Source organism: Sardina pilchardus, chromosome 6 (assembly GCF_963854185.1).
Source record: "Sardina pilchardus chromosome 6, fSarPil1.1, whole genome shotgun sequence".
Classification (NCBI taxonomy): domain Eukaryota; kingdom Metazoa; phylum Chordata; class Actinopteri; order Clupeiformes; family Clupeidae; genus Sardina; species Sardina pilchardus.
Genome location: NC_084999.1, coordinates 10,507,963 through 10,532,962, shown reverse-complemented (window position 1 = coordinate 10,532,962; position 25,000 = coordinate 10,507,963).

Below are 25,000 nucleotides of genomic sequence, written 5' to 3'. Positions count from 1 at the left end.
TTTGCCTGCCAATTTGTTTCTGTCCTCCACTGTTACGCCCCCCCCCAGATTATGGTGGTATGACTCTTATGAATCACCTGGGCCTCAGAGCCACTCAAATGGTTTACGGAGGCAGGGGGAAAAAAAAAACAAAGTTGTAATTGAAATTCAAAGCTTGCTACCACCGGCCCTTCTGAGGGTTTGCTCATAGGTACACACACGTGAACACATAGACATAGGTACACACACGTGAACACAGACATACGTACACACATGTGAACACATAGACATACAGGGACATGCGGTCATGAACACCAACTCACACATACACATATGCACACAAATATACATTTGTCCTTAAAGACGCTAAAGGACATTCTGAAGTAAACACAACACATGTAAACCTCATTATACACGTGAATGAGCGCAAAATTTCAAATGAAACTTATTTGTTACCGCTCCAAAAAAAATGATTGCAGTGTAGCACAGACCGCAATGCACTCTCTGGTTCTGCATTCCATCAAGCCAGCTGAACACGGACCAATGAAAACTACATGGCAGAACACGACAGGAAACAGATCTCGAAATCTTGAGCGAACACTCGGTGGCCGGACACCTGAGAAGAACACCACCCCCCCCCCCCCCCCTCCTCCTCCCACACACACACACACACACACACACACACACACACACACCATCAGGGTGACACGGCGCTTGCCCCAGCTGTAATCATAAATAAAAGACCTGCTCGGCTGGCTCCAGCCCAGCCCCATCCCCCCCCCCCACCTCCTCCGCACGCCTGGGCCAGCTGTCCACCGCTCCGTCTCCGCCGCGTCCGTCCGACATCTCACCGCGGCTGACATCACTTCCCCTCCGCTGCTCGACACGTCTCAAAAAAAGCCGAGCGAGAGAGAGAGGACGAGTAGAGAGCATAGAGAGGAGAGACGAGACGAGAGACGAGACGAGACGAGACGAGACGAGACGAAGGGCTAAGCAGGGCCTGCGAGTCTGCTGTGTCTTGCCACAGAGTGGCCCAGTGGATTTATCACAGCGCTTATTTCATGGCCGCTGCCTTTGATTTATGAATTTTGATTGGGCCGACAGGGCCTTGCGCATATCGATTGCGGGAGATGTCAGACGGGCGGGAGGTAATTTCGCTCTGTACCAGGGGAAGTAGCCGGGTCCCTTCTCTGTCCAACAGAGAGTCAGCTGTCACCGATTTAAAGTGACAGCGCTTCGTCACTTCTGTGTGTGTGTGTGTGTGTGTGTGTGTGTATGTGTGAGAGACCGTGTATGTATGTGTTCAGCCATCAGTGTTGTGAATTGCATCATGCTGCGGGTAAGAAATGTGTGACGGATGTTGTGGTGTCATTGGTGTGAGTGTGTGTGTGTGTGTGTGTGTGTGTGTGTGTGTTTTGATGTTGGAACACAGTTCTTCACTCACTAGTCTTCCCTGCGCCTGGCACTGGAACATGTTGTCACACCAGCAGACGTTTGGTAGTCAGAGTGTGTGAGACATGTCCATTAGGTGTGTGTGTATGTAAAACAAGTACAGGGACATAACATTAGGCGTGCAGGTGTGTTGTCTCGTGTAAAATGTCTGTCTGGGTTGAAACAGAGACTATACTTAGTGAGTGTGTAGGCAAGACTGTGCATCCAATGCAAAGTCTGGATGTGTTTGTTGATGTGTGAATTGGATGAGTGTGTACGTGGGTGGAAAGGTGTGTGTGTGTGTGTGTGTGTGTGTGTGTGTGTGTGTGTGTGTGTGTGTGTGTGTGTGTGTGTGTGTGTGTGTGTGTGTGTGTGTGTGTGTGTGGTCTTCTGCCTTAGTAATGTGCAGAGCAGGACGGCGCTGCCCTTTGAGGTTTGGTTGTTCTGACTGCAGTAGGCCTGGCCGGGATAATGGAATGTCATTCTGTCAGGTTCTTGGCTGATTAGGGAGTGTTTGTTATTTATTGATTGTCTTTCATGGCGAATTATCTATGCACAGGTCAGTGGGAGCGTTTTATTCATGGAGCGCCAATGGCCCACTATTCCCATCCTCCCACAAAATCGATGAGCACAAATAAAATGGAATTTTAAAAAATGGGGGGAAATTAGCAAACATGCCGACACGGGCGGTGACATGCATATGTTAACGCTGATTGTGTGCATTCTGCCGCTGCTCACTCACTTATGTCCGATTCGACAAACTTCTCTCCATCGGACCAGGGCTTTCTGCACGATTTCCATTATAATTGGGTTTTAATGTGTCTTTTAAATGATTTCCTCGTCGCTGGGCTAGCACCAGAAGTGTCTCGTTACATTACGTGTATGTTTAGGAGGTTCTGAAGATGGTCGGTGGAATTAGAATAGTGATTTGCTCCACGGCGGATTGGATTAAATAGTAAATTTGTATCAGGGCTCAGGGACATGCTGCGGTGGTTTAGGGGCAGTTGGACAAATTACAGTGACAAACACTTACTGATATTTTGGATCTGTACATTCATTGCTAGATAAATGGCTTCTAATTTGGAGGTCTTGTAATATAAAATGTGGAAAAAAAAACATTGTGTGCAAACCTCTCATTCAGCATTGTCTTGTACTTAAAGGGATATTCCGCCATTTTTGGAAATACGCTCATTTTCCACCTCCCCTCGAGCAAAACAATCGATATTTACCTTGTTCCCGTTCATCCAGCCATTCTGTGAGTCTGGCGATACAACTTTTAGCTTCAGCCTAGCATAGATCATTGAATCGGATTAGACCATTAGCTTCTCGCCTGCTAGCTTCATGTTTAAAAGTGACTAAGATTTCTGGTAATTTTCCCATTTAAAACGTGTCTCCTCTCAAGTTGGAAAGTGCAATAAGACCAACTGAAAATGAAACCTGGCGTTTTTCTAGGCTGATTTGACATGGAACTACACTCTCATCTGGCGTAATAATCAAGGCAACTTGCAAACTACTGGCACTACTACTGCTTGTTGTCTATGGGGACTATTTTCAGATGCTGCGTACGATATCACTGCGCCTATGGTACGTTTGCAAGTTGCCTTGATTATTACGCCAGATGAGAGTGTAGTTCCATGTCAAATCAGCCTAGAAAAACGGCAGGTTTCATTTTCAGTTGGTCTTATTGCACTTTCTAACTTGAGAGGAGACATGTTTTAAATGGGAAAATTACCAGAAATCTTAGTCACTTTTAAACATGAAGCTAGCAGGCGAGAAGCTAATGGTCTAATCCGATTCAATGATCTATGCTAGGCTGAAGCTAAAAGTTGTATCGCCAGACTCACAGAATGGCTGGATGAACGGGAACAAGGTAAATATCGATTGTTTTGCTCGAGGGGAGGTGGAAAATGAGCGTATTTCCAAAAATGGCGGAATATCCCTTTAAAACATCTTCCTTAGTAATTTGAATAGAAAAATAGAGCAAAATGCAGTTCTTAGCTGCAAGAACTTTAAATCTACATTCATGGAGGAACTATGAAATTGCCTGGACTACTTGTCAATAATTGTTAGTTTGGCTTGGAATCTTTTTGATAACTAGTAATGTATTTAGTTTCATGTTAGGTAGATAGCTAAGTAACTTGCCAACTAAGTTACATGTTAACACTCTAGCGATGGCTGTTGGATAACTTGCGTGGTAGTGGTAGTGAGCTGAAATTCTTGTTGTCGCACAGTGACTCAGTTCCATCACCTCCCATCGTTAAAAAGTTGTCTATTTCATCCCTTTAGCAGCACTGCCCAGTTACTTGCCTATTGTTGCTGTAAATTGCTAGCTGTCATGGAGAATGAACAACATCCACGCTCTGGCATCCTACTTGTCTCGTCCATGTCTCTGTCTCTTCCATGTAAATGTAAAGGGAGACATGATTATTTTAGTAGCTTACATTCAAAGAATTTCCATCCCTCTTTACTGAAAAGTTAACAACATGCCGTGTACATATAATGAATGAGGGAATGAAATGCAGACAACTTTGATATGTTTACGTGTTTCACAGCAGAACGAGTAGGTGAGTTTGGAGGCAGCAAATTTAGCCCACGATAACGCCATGCACGTCCAGTGTCCACTGTGCAAACACACGGGTCCTCTGTGTGTGCGTGACGTTCGCTGCTAGATGGCAGATGGGGAGGTGTTGATGGTGGTGGAGGGGAAGATGTGTGTTTGTGTGTGTGTGTGTGTGGCGGGGGGGGGAGTTGTTTATTAGATAACATCAGTCTTTTTACAAGAGGGCCATAATTGCACTGTTGCTGTCTGTGGTGGGAAAAGGATTTCCCCCCTCAGCTTTCATTTGGCGATTGCTTGGAGGCTTTTTGTTTGGCCGGGCCCGATGTGGGGGGGCGCGGGGGGGGGGGGGGGGGGGGGGCGGAGGGAGGGGGGGGGGGTTCGTGGCCTCGTCATCTGGAGCATAAAAGGTGGCAGAGTTGAGGCTCTCGTCTCGGACCACAACGCCTGTCCACGTCGCATTGGCTTTCTGTCAACACCTCCCGCTTATTGTTTGTGAGTTTGATTAAAAAAGAGGGAGAAAGAAGAAGCAGGGATGGAAGGAGGGAGAGAGAGAGAGAGAGAGAGAGAGAGAGAGAGAGACAGAAGGAGAGCGCGAGAGAGAGAGAGAGAGAGAGAGAGAGAGAGAGAGAGAAAGAGGAGACAAAAAATGCAATTACTCAAGCTGCAGGAAACGGCATCCAGCCCTTCATACAGATAATCACAGACTAATGTGACACACTGTCGCCACAGCAACAAGAGTTAACCTCCACAGCGGGCTGCAGAGAAACAAGTTCAATACAGTTTGGTCTCTCGGGGCACCTCAGCGATGGGGAACGGACACATATATCTGTCTACTGTATTTCACACGGCCGGCAGACGGAATACGTGGCTCTGTATGCATGTTGCGCTGCCATGGCACTGAATGGATGTATGGTCATGCAGATTGTCTAGTGTGTGTGTGTGTGTGTGTGTGTGTGTGTGTGTGTGTGTGTGTGTGCACTGCGGGGAGAGATAGAGAGCCACAGTGAATGGCTAGAAGGTAAGGGCAGCTTGGAGTCGGCTAATGAAGGGGACACGGAACCAGGATGAAGAGTCAGTGGTGAACTAATCAGCGTTCCTCCCAGCCACGTGTAATCATCTCCTTACACACACACACACTCACACTCTCACACACACACACACACACACACACACACACACACACACACACACACACACACACACACACACACTCACACGCACACACATGCACACACACACACACACACACACACACACACACACACGTACACACACACACACACACATGCACACACACACACGCACACACGCACACACACACACACACACACATGCACACACACACACACACACTCACACGCACACACATGCACACTCACACACACACACACGCACACACATGCACACTCACACACACACACACACACACACACACACACACACACACACACACACACACACACACAGGCACTCTCACTCGCTCACACATCCTCCTTCCGCAAACCCAAACACACACATTGGGGGGAGACTGCGGGTGGTATCTGCGCGTTGTGCGTCTCCTAATCGCTTGTGCCCAAACGGCTTCCAGATGTGAGGGGGCTGCCGGTCGGCCGGCTCCGCTCCACCCTCCCCAGATGCCCCGAGCCGTGAGGGGGGTCCGCGGGGTGAAATTGGGCACATTTCGGTAATCATTTAGTCCCATCTTCCTGAAGGGGGGAACACTTTTTTATTAATACAGTCTTTTCATCTGTGGTTCTTTGATTAGGAAGAGGGAGAGAGGGGATAATGGCTTAGTCATGGGAAGAGGAACTGGGAATAAGTGGAGGGTACGTTGTGTGTGTGTGTGTGTCTGTGTGTCTGTGTGTGTGTGTGTGTGTGTCTGTGTGTCTGTGTGTGTGTGTGTGTGTGTGTGTGTGTGTGTGTGTGTGTGTGTGTGTGTGTGTGTGTGTGTGCGTGTGTGTTGTGTGAGAGAGGGGGGTGGCTGGGGAGATGTCTTGGGTCTGGAAGGCTTTTCTTAAACATATGTTGCAGTGAAAAGAAAGCAAAGTGAAAAACAGAGAGGGAGAGAAAGTGATAAATGTATCCGTGCCACTTCCAAATGCTTCCAGTTAAGCTTGAGCCAGAAAATCCTGTCAAAAAGAGTGAGACGTTAAAGGGGGAGTACAGCAAGTATTGACATAAGTGTGTGTGATTTTGACATAGCAAACCACAGATGTCGAGAATGGTTTTTCATTATTTATAAGGCGGCTCGGCTATAGGACTCATCACACTATCTGACAGCTTAAAGCACATTGTCACACTGCAGTTGTCAGAAAGAGGATGGGGCGGGGGGGGGGGGGGGGCTGTACGTTGGGAGGGTAACGTTTGGTAAACAAATGAGATGCGTGAGAAAGGTGCATTCTTATTAAATAAAGCCCACGGATGACCTTACTCCTCCCACAACGTACACTGAGTTTTCCCTTCCCCGCTGGTTATATATACCACGCGTAAGAGGGTGCCACAGCCACAGCCACAGCCATGGCTCCCATCAGCGGAGACTCCCAGCTCCTTGGCCAGGTGTCACTTTGCATTTGTGGGGTGGGGTGGGTCACAGAGAGGATGGCAGGACGGGGGGGGGGGGGGGGGGGACACACACTCAAAAGCGTAGAAGATTCCATTATTTTCCCTCATATGAGACTGCCAGCGGTGATTTTGCCGGGCTGTCATCTGAGCGATGAGCCATGGAGGCAGGTCCTCACAAGACAGTCCAGGGAGCATTGGAGAAAGTAGCGCGCAACATTTGCCATGATCACAAATCTGTGACATCTGCTTCCCACACTGACAGGGAGAGGATTGAGCTTGAAAAACTGTCATACAATGAAATGGCAACTAAAAAACAACAACAACAACGACAACAAATCTGCTGTAATATATGTTTTACTCTAAAGCCTATAGGTCCTTATTACATTGTAATGCAATTGTATTTAAAGCGATGTCTTAAACGATAAGACATCAAAGAGCTTGTCCAGAACTACCATGGTGAAGGCTGTACATTGTCATGTAAAGTAGTTTTCAAGAAGTATTCATTTGTACTCTAAGGAAGGTGTTACCCTTGAAATAAGGAAGACAGCCCAGGAAGTTCTAATGACTTCCTTGACATTCCTCCTCAAGAATAAGTTTGACTCCGTTGCAATGGAGTTAAGCTATATATCATGTATATCATTTGTCAGCACTGTCAGTATTCGTATTCCCTAACCTAAACATTGTAATTGTCTGTATGCATGGTCTGAGCTGCACAACTATCTACATTTAGTTTTATATTTACAAAAATACATAACTGAGTATGGCCCCAGTTGTTTTTACTTTAAACACATACTGGTAGGGAACACACTAAAAGAAACAACAACACGCTAAGGCTCCCTTGTTCAGACATCAAATCAGTGCTGTGAACTCGTATACGTTTTAAGTGATGCTATCTTACTGAGCTGCTGCATATTATTCAACTGAAGATACTCCGGCAGAAATAGCACGGCACTCTGTATAGGCTCCAGACACCTATTAATAACCAAAAGTAAACATGGCAGATTAAATTGTAATTGTGCACCCATAATTGAAAAGCCATTTGTTTATGACTTATGATGGATATTAATAATGACTACGCCACAAGGACAGGGCTTTACACAGATTATCCATGTTTTATTTTGTCCCAGCCAGACCGCAGACAGTAATACAACATGGTATATAGTTGATTAAGACATGCTTAGTGGATTAACAGATATTGTTCCTAAGGCAATTCATAAAGAATAAAAATCAATCTTTTCTATCCCCCCTCCCTTCAAAGACTTTGCTCTCATTCTTTGCTCCCTCCCTCTCTCTCTCTCTCTCTCTCTCTTTCTCTCTCTCTCTCTCTCTCTCTCTCTCTCTCTCTCTCTCTCTCTCTCTCTCTCTCTCTCTCTCCTGTCTGCTGGCTTTATCAGACTGTGATTTGCCAGCCTTGGTGGCATGTGGATCTGCAGGAGATTAATTTTACGAAGCCGTTTGCATTCAGCTATGGAAGATTATTTCAAATGCGGATGAGATTTGTGTTTCTTTGTCTCCCTCACTGACATGATACAGTGGATCGTGTAGTGCTGAGCCCTCTGAGGATCGTGGTTATTCCCCCATCAAATCAAACCACTACTGCTGCAGGGGGTGTGCTGTGGTTTGTATCACAGGCTGCTGTCAAATATGTATTTAAGGCTTTTCAGCCACAGTGAAATCTGAATGCTTTCTTTAAGTGTTGCCACCAGGTTTGTGACCTGATGTGTCCCTCCTGAAATTACTTTTTTAAAACACTCCAGAAACAACTTGAAATGGGCATATCTGTTTGTGTAAAATGCATGAAGAATACGCCATGCAATTAAACGTGTGTACATTGTAAAAAGGACAGGAATGCAATATGTAAACAAAACCAAAAAATAGTTATTTAAATTGAGAGAGCGTGTGTGTGTGTGTGTGTGTGTGTGTGTGTGTGTGTGTGTGTGTGTGTGTGTGTGTGTGTGTGTGTGTGTGTGTCTGTCTCTGTGTGTGTGTGTGTGCTTGTATGTGGGTGGGTCATAATTAGAGTAGAAACATTGTAACAAAAGTGTCCTTTTTATATAATTCAATCACATGTATTATGTGTTATGCCATTTGAAGGGGGTAGCATTTGTATTTCCATAGTCAGTACTAGCTCTGTGAGAAATTAGAAGCGCAGTAGGACGTTCACCACTCCCAGAGAGGCATTTAAGCTGTTTTGTGGTGCAGAAGAGAGAGACATCCAACGCAACTCTTGCCACCAGTCAAACAGAAAATAAAGACTGTCACGCTACACCCCCCCCCCCACACACACACACACACACACATACACACCAAACAGCACGCCATCTTAAATGTGTTAAAGCACTATGTTGTATCTCCCACCCCTCACCATCCTTTATTTTTTAACTCCTCTTTTCCCCTTGGTCAAGCTAGAGGGAAGAGCAGCTATGATCGCTTTTGGTCGAAGCTTTGCAGGTGAAGAGTGGAGGAGACTCAGCCGTTTGAGTCTCCTGTCAAGGCCTCTGTGAAATAACATGGCTGTGTGTCTAGCACAGGACAGGGGGCTGGTAGCTCGGGTGTGGAGGAGAATAAACGTACACACACACACACACACACACACACACACACACACACAAAGACGAACAAACAATGCTGAAAGAAGGGAAGAGGAAAAAAAAGAAACGAAACAAATAGTAACAGGGAGCTGAACAAAAGCTGTGGTCCCGTGTTCAGAAATTGCTTGCCGGTTGGGGTCAGCTGCGTTCTCGCCGGTGAGGCAGTGTTTTGATTCTCTCAGAGATTATACGCCGCTCCCACCGAGGGTGACAACCTCGACGTATAGCACGGAGGCAAAGTGAGGTGGCAGACATGTCGGGAGAAAAACAGAGGGAGGAAGGGGAGGGAGAAAGGGATGGAGAGGGATTGATTTCCCCCCCCCTCCTCTCTCACTGGTATGAAAAGGTCACTTTGATCAATGCCGCATAATTGGGACTGTATTAGGATCATATCGGGTCATTTTACTGTTTAATGATGAAATATGAAATAGTGGGTGGGTAAGATTGCAGTCATTAGCGAGCACTTTCAATTATGGCCCTTTAATTAATTTGAACCTGACCCCGAGTCCGATAGTCTGCAAGGAGCAGGCCGTTAAAGAGCACCCGCTTTTACTAACCACAGCCCTCCCAGCCAATCGTCTCCGTTTACAGCCTGATTGACATGCACATAGCTTTCTCTGAGAGGAAAAAGATGCTAAAAATATCAAGTCGTCCCCTAGTGCTTTGGTGCATGAAAGTGTCTGTTAGGGAGGTTCAGGTTTGAAAAGAGAGTTAAAAGGACAAGTGACTGAAAATGAACAATAAGTTGACCGTAGATATGATTGAGATAGAAAAGGTTAGAAAATTAAAATCTGTCACCGCGGGAATGTGGAGCTGCTCCCCGAAGGAGTCATATTTAAGAAACGACGCATGACGGCGAAGCCCAGGGACGCTTCATCTTAATCCTCCGTGCTGCGCTGCACTCCTAACTTGTAACGCAGTTCATCAAGTCGTAAAATTTGCTCGTAAGAACTCACTTTGGAAATAGTTAATCACTGTCAGAGTCCGACACAGACATTTATTTTTCCAATTCTTTCCTTTTTAAACTTCTCCAATCTTATTTCATAACCCCCCCCCAGACTTTGTCTTAAACTTTCAAATTCTCTCGTAGTGGAGTAAGGGGGGTGGGGGGGGGGGGTGGGGGGGTCCTCTACTCCCTTCCCTTAGTACAGAGGCGAGTAGCCCCGGTGTGCTTGGCAAGACCTCGGAGCATTAGCCCCGGAGTACTCGGGGCATGCAGAGGACAAGAGAAGGGCTAAAAGCACTAAAAGGCTTCTAACGACGTGTCTGGACTCATGTTCCCATAATGACACAGGCTAGATTAATTGTGGGCCTGCACGGGTCATAATTATACATCCTCTGGGCCATGCCCCCCCCAACCCCCCCACCCCCCCGTTTTCTCCCCATGTGTTAGGTTTCATCTGATGAGTGTGTGCGAGAGCACATGGCATTTACTTATCTATTTAGGCAGATATTTATTTCATTTTTATCTCTTTTTTTTTCCCGGGTAAATTTGAGAAAGTGAGACTCTGGAAATGTGGTGGTTAATATATGTTGGTCGGCCAGGCAAAAGGCCAAAGTGTTTATACTAATGACCATTTTGGGAAGTCGAATTGACCCTCATTTCCCTCCAATTTACGGTATCTTACAGAACAAAAGCAATATCTGGCGATTTGCCCAATGAAAAGCCAATGATGATGCTATATTAGTCTAGACAGAGCACTTAGAAAACTGTATTATTTATATCCCAGCCATATGCAGTGCATTGCTTTGTAATATGCCATTATGAATCCATAGAACACTACCATTAACATGATAGATTCCTGTACTTCTCTCTTCCTCAAAATACATTGTGGTCAATCACGTGGCTTTCACGTCATATTGTGATGACCTCCTAAGTCTTCATTGTTTATGACTTGCTCTCATTCTTGATGGAACTGTATTTCCTTGACATAAGAGGCTTAGGATTAAGTGTGCGCCGCAGCTGTGTGTAAGATGACGTACAGTATGACCCCAGGTATGCTGGTGTAATCCTCCCCACTCTCCAGGCATCAGGGAGGTGTTATCATGTTGATCATGTTTATTATTGTTGATTATTGCTCTGTAATGACGTCACGGCTGTGAACATAAACACTGTGTTTGTTGCCTGTCCTCATGGCCCACTCTTAAAAAAACAAAAAACAAAAAAAAACCCAAAACTTTGGTTTTATTGGAGTTTCCTATTTTTCTTACTGTGCTGCGTATTTCAATGACGCTGCACGTCTGCAATGTCAGTCTTCACTGAGAATCCCTTAACCATTCTCGCCATGTTCTCTGTCTTCATGTGGTACTGTGTGCTAGTGGCACAGGGTTTGTCAAAAATGTTCTCGTGTGTTTGTGTGTTCTACCACAATCGCCGCGTGGTTCCGAAGATCGTTCCTTTTCCTCGTGTACCTCGTCTGTTGCAACATGATGCAGACAGCACAAGACCTGGCAGAAGAGACACAGAACCGTGTGTTCTCATCAGGCACCTCTTAAGAGGAGACCTTGTTTCACGGATTGAGCATTAAAGAGTAGACACGGGAGCCCAAATGCAATTTCACCAAGCCAAGGCGCTCTGTTCCCTTTATTTGATAAATCTCTATGAGATTCTGCCCTTCAATGAGTGAAGAGGAGGTTGATGAGAGTGTGGAAGGAAGGGAGGAAGAGAGAGGGAGAGAGAGGGAGAGAGAGAGAGAGATGTGCAACAGTAAACAGGATGTCTTCATTCCCTGACATAAACATAACACTCAGATTAATGAAGCTTGTGGAGATGCATCAGACAAGAAAGGTGAGGTTGGGGGGGGGGGGGGGGGTGTGGCTGAAGAGCAGGAGAGATTACTTATCGATCCATATCAAAATTTTCATGCTAATCCCAGGCCCTTCAGACAGAGCAGCGGCGCTGTATCAGAGTTAATAATCTGATTTCTAGGCTGTCCGAGACAATTCCAGCCAGGGAGAGGCCCTAATCAGTGCGCTGCCCCCACCACTTCCACCTCAGATCCCCCCCTCCACACACACACACACACACACACACTACCCCCACACGTGCCGCCTGCCTGTTCCAGACGCCCGGACCCTGCCACTGCACAGACAGTGATTGAGGATATGATGCAAACATGTTGACAAATGAAATGTTTTACATTTCGGAGGAGATTTGCCCAGCTGCTCAAGAGGAGGGAGGGAGGGAGTGGGGGGGTTGGGTGGTGGTGGTGGGGGGGGGATGCTTGGGTGGGGAGGGGAGAGAGAAAGAGGGAGAGAGAGAGAGATGTGTAAAGGAGGGGGCAAACACCCACTGACCTCCATATAGGTGTGAGTATAGAATTCCATAGCTGTAGCCCTCCCTGCACACACACACACACACACACACACACACACACACTCACACACACACACACACACACACACACACATGCAACCTCCGAGCCCCAACATCTCCATCCCTTTGTGGATCAATTTTTTTCTCCCTTTATTCCGTTTGACCTCTGAGTTGTTGCTAATGACAATTTGGAGGAGAGGAGGATGTATCGAGGCTGCAGGCTTAGCATGCTGTCCGTTTCTTTTGTCCCTTTACCCTCTAGAGTGTGTTGTTGACTGTTTTCAAATGTTGGACATGCATATATCTATCTTGTGTCTTTATGCTAAAATGGTGGAATGGCTGGAATATTGCATACTAATGAATAATTGAAGGCTTTTGTGGTTATTGAATGTTTGAACTGACAGTTCTTCAGACAACATTGTTTATATTTCTGGGATTGTGTCTTGATTACTCAAATACTGTATGTGGTAGGAAACAATAACATCTCATCGCAATTTCTAACATACTGGGTACCCATTTGGAGCCAAGAACTGATGAAAAGGTCTGGGTGCACATGGTATGGACAGAGAGGTAATTCTATCTATTGTAGTGTATAATCAAAATGAGTGTGAGGCAATTCTTTAAAGGTAAAAGGACGACGCTGCTTTAAACAAAAACAGCAAAAAATCTGGTCATTTTTCCCATGCTGTTCACACAGCTGTATCATTTTTGTTTCCCTTTTTTTGCATATCTGACTCATCCTATGTTAGCTTTGTCACTTCCCACATCCCATCTATCTCTCCCAACATCTGGTTATCCTTCTCCCCTGTTATTCAGAGCCGGTTTCCTCTTTCTTCTTACTTCACTTTTTCTTCATCCTGTCTGTCTCCCCCCTTCTCCACTTCTCTATCTGTACCCCCCCCCCCCACACACACACACACACTCCCCGTTTTACTTCTGCTTCGCCTCCCTTTCCTGCTCTCTCTCTCTCTTCTGTCCCCATTGTGCTTAGAGGAGAGCTGAGAAAGACTCCGCTCTCAGATAAATCGTTATTTAGTGTTGTGTGAATATTTAGTGTTGATTTTTTTTCCCTGCTCTAAAACATGGCTACCATTACTGGCAAAGCCGCGGGAACACAGCAGAGCTGGCAGCAGTGCCGGGAGCCTCCGGCGCAGAGGCTGGGAAGAGGGCTGTGTAGCGTGATCAGCTGATGCGTCTTAGTTAGGGCCAATATCCTCGACGGCCATTTTTCTCTATTAAGCCTTCATCATACACGTCGCGTCGAGTGTCACTTGACATTTGCATTCTGCCGAGCGGAGGAGTGGCGCTTGATGAGATACAGACGATCTCAGAGACACACGTATTCACTCTCTCACGCACACACACACACACACACACACACACACAGAGAGAGAGAGAGAGGTTTTCATTTAACTGCTCTTATGCTCATCATAAATGGAGAGTGGGACTTTGTGTTGTAATTACACATGTAAGTCTATAAGTGAATGAAACATGTAAGCTGGCTTTAGAGAAGTACAAGATGGCGGAGAGATAATTATAACCATTCGCATTCAATGTGGGCCCTACAACATTTTGAAGAGCAAAGTAAAGTATTTTCTTTGAAGAGCAAAACCCACTTGTGTTTTCACTGCTGAGCTGCGTCTTATGGCTGGGCTGCATGAAGCGATTGATTACCGTCACGAGACAAGCGTCCACTGTAATCTGCTGACCTGTCCTCTGGCGTATAGAGCAACGTGTCTGGGCCCTCTCGCTCGCTCGCGCGGTCGTCTCCTGTCGTTTAATCCAAGAGAAGGCTGTTCTGTCCATCCCTCCCTGCCTTTGAGAGAAATGAAACGGCCGGGCCGCCGGACAGGAAAAGAGAAATGACACGGGGCAGAGAAAAGAACCAGTCAACGTTGCTTTAACTTTTCTCAATAATCAATCTCCTCATCTTGATGTTTACAAAAAAGAGTCGATAGCAGAAGGGAGCGCTTTGTGATTGACTTTGATTTCTCTCTCAGTCCAAATCAGACTTTATTGTCTCGCTCTATGACATTGATAATTCGTAATGATCCAGCGGTGTCGGGGTGTTGGGGGGTGAGGTGTCGGGAGAGAGGGTTGATGTCCGCGGTGACACGACACGTTCAAAAACAACAACTCCAAGCCTATAGGCATCACCAACAGAACACTCAGTGTCACTCAAGCTCACTGCAGTCTCTCTCTCTCTCTCTCTCTCTCTCTCCCTCTCTCTCTCTCCCTCTCTTCTGCTCACCTCCTGCTTATCCAATAACTGGGCTCTGGTTTAAATGCCCTTGCTCTGTGTGCTTGCTTTCCCTTTTTGTGTTCACCTGTGCGCTGATCTCCCACTCTCTCTGTCTTTAGGATTTTCTTATTTTGTGTTTTTGTATGTGTGTATGTGTGTGTGTACTGTATATTTGTGTGTGTGTGTGTGTGAGAGAGAGAGAGAGAGAGAGAGAGAGAGAGAGAGAGAGAGAGAGAGAGAGAGAGAGAGAGAGAGAGAGAGAGAGAGAGAGAGAGAGAGAGAGAGAGAGAGAGAGACTAAGTGTGTGTGTTCTCGGGCACCTGCTCATCGTGTTTGCTTGCCAACAGAATCGTTTATGTGACAACACTGTCGTCGGTAATGAGCGAACTAACACCCGTGGTTCATGAGCCATGTCTCGCGTCTGAGCACATGCCGATGACCTGTCAGAACGCCTCTGATATGGGATTGTACTCCAGGCCTCTCAGGGAGGCTCAGGATCGTGGCAGGGAGTTATCCAGGAAAGGCTCTGGGAATCCTGTTCCAATCTGTCTGGATCACGATTACGGATAGGCCAATGCACTGGGTCAACAGCATGGCTTCTGGAACGAGGCAGCTGGGCTTGATACAGAACAGGGGCTAGGTCTGCACTTGAACATAGTGCCATCTTCTCAGGGTACGCCCTCTTACGCTCAGATACGCTCTTAAAAATTATATAAAGACTTGCATAGAAATTTGAGAGCAGATACACAAGCTTTTTATAGGTAAACATCATTTCTTTAGACACACAAACCTACCCAGACAACATGAGCTCTCACTCATATACACAGCGATGTGTTTCTTTGCTTGAGCCCCAGTGACGTGCTAAACTATTTACTGTTTAGGCTAGCTAGTTGGTTTTGCTTCAGAAGTGCACGTTTGTTGTTACAGTCAAAACCTGCACTCGGTTGCCTGCAGCATTAGAATTCACAACATTCGCAGAGCCACTTGAGTTTGCAGGCTTCACCTCATTTCTAAAGAAACCGGCTCAGTATTCTCATTGATCGGTTCTGAGCAGGGGGACGCAAAGACAGAATGGGGCATAAAGATAAATAAAGACCTACACATAACGTGGAGGGCGAATGCATAAAGGTGTCCCGGGCAGGGGCAGATATATATCTCTATATAAGGGTCAGATCTTGTGTGGTATGCATGTGCGGTGGGGCTTTCATTCACCCGCACTTTTCCCACACTTGGCAGGGCGCTGAGAGTCATAATCCTCTCCCAGTTTGAATCAGCTGTGAGACTTTCCTTTCTTTTTTCCACCCCCCCCCCCTCTCCTCCACACTCTCTCAGTCTCAGCCCCCCCCTTCTTTTTATTTTCCCCTCAGAAGCCAAAGCTTGAGAGTGCCCCCCCCCCCCACACACACACACACACAAACACTTGTGCACACAGACAGACACACACACACACACACACACACACACACACACACACACTTGCACACTAAACGCTTGTCAAAACATTTGTGAAATCCTATTTTCTTTTAATAAAGTATAGTTTTGTCCTGCAGATGTATGCTTGGGTAAGATGTCATACTCTGTCTTTGTTGGGGATGGCGCCCCACTGATGTTCCTAGGCAGTGAGAAAATTGCCTTATTGAAACACGTTGCCGGGACGGACTACAATGCCACATTCAGAAGGGCGGCATTATGCGCACGACATATTCAAGAGGTTGGAGTGGGGAAAACTATGAATATAAAGTAATCAGTGCCGGCGGTGTACACGTTTTCTCCACCCCACGCCAAGCCAGCTCTCCCGCTACTTGCACAACCTTTGTCAAAAATGATGATTTCATGATTGCCAGAGTTGTAAACCTGTTTGCTTTTTTTCCCTCTTTTTTAAAATCCCTTCTTCCTCTGCTTGTTTCCAAGGAGAGAAGCTGGTGCCAGTGGTGGCTACATTGCTTTAGGCACCTTTCTTTTTCCCCCCAGCCTGCTACCGAAAAAGGTCTGTTGAGGTATTAGAAATCTGGTGAAACCTTTTTTAATTTGCAATTAAAATCACGATATGGCCACTGTTGTAATGAAATTTGTGGCGTAAAATAATTTCTCTCTTTGTTTAATGGCGAGAAATGACACACTTCATTCTCCCATCTGTACCAGCTTTGTATGCTTAATGGGCCAACCTCAAGCTTAATCAGCCTTGTGTGTGTGTGTGTGTATGTGTGTGTGTGTGTACATATGTGTATATGTGTGTTTGTGTGAGACATTGCATGTGTTTTTTTGTGTTTATGTGTGTTTGTTAAAGTTAAAGAGAGAGCAGGGACTATTTTCTTTTAGTCCACAGAGAGAGACAGAGAGAGAGAGAGACAGAGAGAGATAACGGGGGTAGAGAGAGAGAGAGAAACAGAGCAGAGACAGAGGGAAAGAGAGAAAGGGAGCGATTGAGCATGGAGGTGGGGGTGTGCAGCGAGTGCATAGGCTTTGTAAACACAAATGCTAAGCTACCCCAAGAGTGCACTGAAGAGCTGGATGTGCGTTTATTACAATTTCAAACAAAATGCTAATGCCATTAAACAAATGAGGTTTGGGCAAATTAGCCGGGAATTTGATATTAGCCCAGCCTATGATATAGGACATCAGGACACGAAACAGTGCGTCAGAGCATCATTCGCGAGCTGGGGCCCTCTATCGCAGCTCCTCTCCAGAGAATATTTCTAATTAGCATCATTTGGCTAATACTTCAGGTTAATTAGAATATTTAATTGAATAGCTTTAATCTTCGGTGATGACTATATTATGATCAAATTAGCAGCCGCACAAGGTTCCTCTGATAGCTGCATCAAACCGACAGGCTATGCTTTCCCTCTCTCTCTGTCTCTCTCTCTCTCTCTTTCTCTCTTTCTCTGTCTCTCTTTAGCTCAATCCATACCTCTCTCTCTCTCTTCATCTCTCTCTCCCTCTCTTCCTCACACTTGTGTGTGCACGATCTCATCACATATTTAATGGTCCAGCTCAATGACACCATCAACATCCCACTATTCCTTTAGAAAGAAAAGAAAAAGTAGGAGAAGAAGAAGAAGAAGAAGAAGAGGAAGTGGAAGAAGAAGAGGAAAAGATCCCAAAAAAGAAAACAGCAGTGAGAAGAGAGAGAGAGAGAGAGAGAGAGAGAGAAAGAGAGATAGAGAGAGATAGCGAAACGGCATGAAGAGGAGTGAGGAAAAAAGTGTGTGTGTGTTTGTGTGTGTGCGTGTGTTTCTGTGTGTGTCTATGTGTGTGTGTGGTGGGCACGGCGCGAGTTCCCATATGGCACATTGAGTGGGCATGGGCACCCGAGACGATGCCCCAGTGAAGGGGGATGGAGGGGAGGCTCGGAGGGGCTCAATGGCACTGCTGGCGAGCTCTTCTCTCCCTCTTGGCCCACTTCTTTTGAAAGCGCCTCAGCGCACCGAGAGTGACCAGATGAGCCCGTGGCATGAGAGGTTACCAGGGAACTATTGAGACAGTATTAGGGACAGATGAATTGATTTTTATAAGCACACACAAAAGACCTGTTAATCCTATAATGTTTGTGCTGGCCTGATTGTGTCAAATCTGTATTTATACTTTTTTGGGGGGGTGAGGGCTGGGGGGGTGCTACGTAACTGCAAATGGGGGTACACACACACACACACACACACACACACACACACACACACACACACACACAAACAAACACACATACTCACACACACTCACACATACATACACATACACACACACTCTCTCTCACACACACACACACACACACACACTCTCTCTCTCTCACACACACACACACACACAGAGACTCACACACTTATACACACACTTGTATGTAGGAAAAAGGATGGGGCTGTAAAACAGCGCAGTGGTGTCTTAGAAAGATAGAAAGGCAATAGATAATTGAATGTAATTTGATGCACCAAAGTGTTCTGATGTTTTATATTCAGAGGTCAACATGGTTCCTAATTGCTCAGACACACAAAAACACTGGCACACACAAACATGCACACACACACACACACACACACACACTCAAGCACACACTCACTCACACACACACACACACACACACACACACACACACACACACACACACACACACACACACTCACCCACCCACACACACTCACCCACCCACCCACACTCACTCACACACACACACACACACACACACACACACACACACACACACACACACACACACACACGCACACACACACACACACACACTTTTAGACAGACGAGGAACATCTCCCTGTCAGAAACGGAGACAAACAAACCAATAAAAACGGAATGGCTAAATATTACAGTGCGTTCAATAGCAGCAAACAGATGGTGGCTAAATGAAATGAAATTACATATACATTATTCTAGCTTTATGGTTCCACACTAATTGAGGTGATTATAACTCCTACCTTTCTGCTCTGTAATGAAGAGAATTTATCCGTTCACTGCCAGGCATGTTTATTGTAGCCTCATCATGATTTCCTGTCGAAACTCGGCAGTGATCATTTTCTGACAGTTCCGTATGTCTCAACAACCATAAAAGCCTTTGTTCCAGACCTTTAATAAGCATTTTATTTGTTTTCGTTGTTTTTTTTTTCTCTCCCCGTGAGTCTACAATTTAAGACCTTGTGCAAATAGCCGCCATATGTTAAAAATATGGACAATGAAAATGATGAAAGTATACCTTAGGCTTCTGTTATAATTAGTTGGGTTTTTTTGTCATTGTTCTGTTGAGGGAATCAAAATGTGTTAAACATTTCCACAAAACCTTAACAGCCTTAAAACCTTAAGCAGAGCATTTTTGTGCAAAATGCACACACACACACACACACACACACACACACACACACACACACAAACACACACACACACACACACACACACACACACACACACACACACACACACACACACACACACACACACACACACACACTCACACACACACACACACAGGAGAAGAAAGCGCAATCAGAAAGGCATCCAATTCCAGAAATTGTTGTGGTTAGAGTTAGTCCGTTAGCATGTGACCTCTTGTCTGCTTGCCTGTACCTCAAACACATCCTCCAATAATGTATCCTACGTCATAAAAGTCCTCAATCAGAAGAAATGCATATATAGGTGCATTAAGTTTAAGGAATTAGTAAAATCTAGTTAAAAAGAAACACAGGTTGGCTGTAAATGACAAGGATAAAATGTCAGATATGGTTCTACATCTGATTATGGGTGAGGTTCCTCCTTAAGTCATTTTCCTGTCAATCAAAAGTTTACCCTACTAAGACAAAATGAACAATACATCCCAAACTACTTTGATTAAATTTTCCATTTTTTGGAAATTAAAAAACAAACAAACAAAAAAACAATATTGGACTCACTTCAGGCAGTGCGAGAGCTATTTCCCTGTTTTATTGTGGACAAATTGTGTTCTGTTTGGAGAGAGACTGAATGCTTGACTCAAGCACCTCCTTCAGTCAGCTGAGGGCTGTTGTGTCCTTCCTGCTTCCTGCCCCTAGTCCACACACACGCTTGTTGCTGGCCATTATCGCCTTCTCCCAGGTAATTCGGGGGCTTGGTGGGGTGACTTACCATGTAGGAAGTGACTTCACCCCCCGAGGCTCTGAGATGAAAGGGTGATTAGAGATCCCCCGCGGAGGTGCCAGGATCCCTCTGTCTCTGTCTCTGTCTCTCTCTCTCTCTCTCTCTCTCTCTCTCTCTCTCTCTCTCTCTCTCTCTCTCTCTCTCAACCCATCCCTCTCTCTCTCCCCTGACAATGCACACCAAAAACATTTGCAATTGAAGCATGTTGAGTGCATGTTGTTACAGTCATAACTTTTGCCTGCTATTGACCCCCCTGCTGGGAAAATTGCCTCATAGTTATCATACAATCAAGAGGTAAGTGTACTCTTAAGTGCCTTCGCCTTTTGTCCTCGCTCTGCCCGTGAGTTAGTCAGTAAACAAAAGGCCCGTGATTGACACTCCTCTTAATGAGATTAGTGAGGGTGTGTGTGCGACTGACTGGAGAACGGTTTTGATGATGGCCAGGCACAAGAATAGTCAGGTCTATAGACTATCGTCATACTGTAGGCTGGTCAGTAAATGGCCACAGCCCCTATGCTGTTGTGCAAATGTGTGAGGACCTACAGTAGTTGCTGGAGCCCATTTTCATGGAAGGAAAATGAATGATTCCTCTCATATTACAAACAAAACACTTTTTTTGGTGTTTTGTTTGTAATATGTTTTTGGGAGGCTGTCTCGTTCGGGTTGTGCTTCTTTGAACTTTCCACTGTGTTTTTCCATGCTTGCCGCTGAGAGATGAAAGTGGAAAATGCACACACACACACACACACACACACACACACACACACACACACACACACACACACAGACACACGTTGATACACTTGCACACAGTGTGTAATTTCTTAGCGTTACAGATAATTAAAAGGTTGAACATTTTTCTCCAAAGCACACTGGGTTATGATCATTCCCGCAAATATCTCTTGTTCCCATAAACATTTTAATTTTAGACTATATTTGGGTGATTAAAGATGATTAAAGTGACTCCAATTATACAAAATACTTTAATTACCTTTAACCACCAACAGTTTATTTGAAATGTGTGGTGTAGTCGGAAATACAAGCAGACCAAACAGTTGTATGCTGCTACACCAGACATTACAGTACATAATCCAACAGGCATAAATGATGTTTCAATTAATATGTCTTTTATTTAAGTGTAAAAGACTAACACCTGCATGGCACTGCATTTCCCTTGCATGTGTGGTCTTCGTTAACCAAATAATGATAAAATAAGAGAGACATAAACCCACATGTGCAACCTAGAAAGTGCACAGAATTGAATGAGTTCTACTAACAGAAGTGTCTCTGTGTGTGTGTAGCCAGAGTCAATGGCAGGATTGTTCTACTATCCATGGTGCTGAATCATTCCATACGCTTGTGCACATATTAGATTCAAAAATATGATATGACCTGTCCACAAATCCAAATTCCAGAAACACCCATTTCTTCTGTTGACAAAAGTGAATAATGTTTTGATAAGCTCTCTTGTGTGGACTTAGTCTATATCAGACCATATGGCAGTTAAATATTCTAAAAAAAGAGAAAAAAGGTTCACTACAGGCATTTATTTGCAGATAGTTCAAGACATGGAGTGAGTGTGCATGTGTATGTGTGTGAGATCGGTGTATGAAAATGTGAGTGGTCTAGTAGTCTTAAACCGCGCGCGTGTGTGTGTGTGTGTGTGTATCATCACATGCACATGCACGCACACACACACACACACGCAAGCAAGCACGCACACATACACACACACACACACACACACACACGCAAGCATGCACACATACACACACACACACATCGCTCAGTCTCTCTTTGATGGAGTATGTCAGTCCAATCAACCTGGCTGCTGCAGTCAGATTGGCCCTGCCAGGGTGTGCGGGACTCTGAGGAAGGGCCTGATATTGCCTGCCCAGCCCTCTGACAGCCCCCTGACAGCCAGCACATGCAGAGATGCCCTGACCCCTCCACCAGCACCACACACACACACACACACACACACACACACACACACACACACACACACACACACACACACACACACACACACACACACACACACACACACACACACACAGCCAAAAGGGAAACACACACACACACACACACACACACACAGCCAAAAGGGAAACAAACAAGAAAACTGATATGAGCCAGATATGTCAAGCTATTGTTAATTCATTTCTGGTTTTGGTGGTTGTGAAGTCATTTGTTTTGTCTTTTCTTTCGTTTGTTGCGTTTTAGGGGAATGACTTTTGGATTTATTTATTTTTTTGGATGCTGTTGTTGTTGGCATCAGGAGACCTTTTTTAAATAAGCTCGGACAAACTTGACAGAAATGACATATTATTTACTCATTCCTGGGTTTGGTGTTTGCTGTTGTTATGTGAAGCAAAATGCTTTGTAATTTCACAAATAAGCTTGATCAAAGAAACAAAACAGGGTTCTACTTCATTGACTCATTGGGTTTTATTATGCACACTGCACAAAAATCTGTGTATATACAGGGTTTTGGCATTTGTACATTGTGTGTGTGTGTGTGTGTGTGTGTGTGTCCACGTCCGCGTGTCTGCGTGAGTGTTGAGATGCTGAGAGGCGCAGGCATGATCAAAGTTTGGGGGGAAATTTTCCCTAAGCTTGATGAGGCATGTCGGATGAGTAGATGACCCAAGTTAATTATTATTGAATTTGTTTTCAATGCTCCACTGGCAGCCGCCATAGCCAGGCGGCAGCGGCGACCGTGGGTATTCTCATTAAACCAGATGCTTCAATTAATATACGGCCCGTTTTTATTCCTCATAAAGGAGAATGGGGCCCTTCACGGAGACCGCCCCTTCTGTCACGACTCCCTCGTCAGTGGGAGCGGTGGTGGGGGACTTGTGTGTTTAATTCAGAGGCTCTTTTAGAGGGACCCAGAGATTCCCATCCGCAGTCTTCCACTGCTGCGTGCCGGGACACTTAAGCAGCCTGCGCTGCCTGGACTGTTCCGGAAGGAGTTTCCTTGGCGTGTTTAGGGTATGGGATTGCAAACACAGTCCGTTAGAATGGTGGGGCACTCAAACGCATTATACTGGAAAAATCACATCTCCCTCTTATACTGTGGAATTCTGGTGTCAATTGGAGACATGGGTTTAAATTCCACTTTCACAATCAAAACCCTGATGAGTAAACTTTGCTTTTCATCGCATTGTGTACATTTTTTAATTCCGCTGACTTGCTCAGGTTGCGAAGGTATTTGTTCAAGTGAAATGTTATTGGTCATTGTCTCTCTTAATGGAGTAATTTAACACTAATTATCTTTGGAAAGTCTAAAATTATATCAATGTCGTCTTTATTTCATCTGTTGGCAGTTTGTCAGAAATAAAAGCGAAATAGAGGACTCAAGAATGTATCACACACACACACAGCTGCCTCACCTCAGTGTCAGGAGTTTCAAGCAAGACTGAGAACTTCTGTTCTAAGGATGACATCTTAACTTCACTGTTTATTTTATTTTTTAAAAATAGCGTCCATTGTCAGAGATAACGTGATCAGGGAATAAAATATTCGCACTCCCATATGCAACTAATTACTGATAGCAGATGCATAATCAGAGGCTCTTGTGTTCCGACACGACATTAACGAGAGTATGATATGGCTTAATTAGCTCATGCTTGAGCAGTGCAGGAGACTTGCTTCCCCATGTTATGGCTGATCATGCGCCCATGACAGGGGAGCTCACCTGTCCTCCCAGATTGCTTTCCACCCCTCTTTGTAATCCAGTATATCTGGGATCTGAAGAGTGTATGTATCAGTGTGCGTGTGTGTGTGTGTGTGTGTGTGTGTGTGTGTGTGTGTGTGTGTGTGTGTGTGTGTGTGTGTGTGCATGTGTGTGTGTGTGTGTGTGTGTGTGTGTGTGTGTGTGTGTGTGTGTGTGTGTGTGTGTGTGTGTGTGTGTGTGAGGGGAGAAAAGCAGGGGTTGGAAAATTCAGGACATCTGTAAGGCATCACGTTTGCACGGTCCCCGCTGACTGCACCGGAACAGTAGTGGTGTGTCATTAAAGCGGTGCGGTGAATTAGCGCAATGACAACCTCTCACAAGGGGAGGCCTCCCTGAGTGGCCGTGCCCTGTTATCGAACACATAGCGCGCGAGCGTGTGTGTGTGTGTGTGTGTGTGTATGTGTATGTTTGTGTGTGCACACGCCCCAAAAACAAAAGCATGCTTGGGGAAAAAAATAAATCCTTTGGGGGGGGGGGGAGGGGGCTGTCTTGTGTTCTGTCACGTACAGACTTTGTAGAGAAAGTGTCTTGTGCTCTCGTCCACAAAGACTTGGTGGAGAAAGTTTGTGTGCCAGTAAAGGAGAAAGACGCATTGTGTCGTCGCATTGGATAAATTCGTCTGCCAAATAAAAAAAATTAAGTAAAGTTAAGATGAAGATTAAGATGAAGAGGAAGAAGAAGAAGAAGAAGAAGAAGAAGAAAGAAAGACAGGAAGAAAGAGAAAAAGAAAGAAAGAGCAGGTTATCGTAGACGGCTTGAAAGCAAAGGAGGGCATTCTCCACACAGCTGCTAGTATCTCCTCACTTATCCACATGTTAGCTTTTCATTTGCTGTGGCGTCGGTGGCCGCGGCTAGGCCTGGAGATTGGCTGTCAATTGTATTTGCTCAGGCTTTGTCTGCAGATCAAGCCCTCTTTCCCCGATATCGCCGTGATTTAATAGTGCTTTTCACTGCGTTCTTCTCACAAATC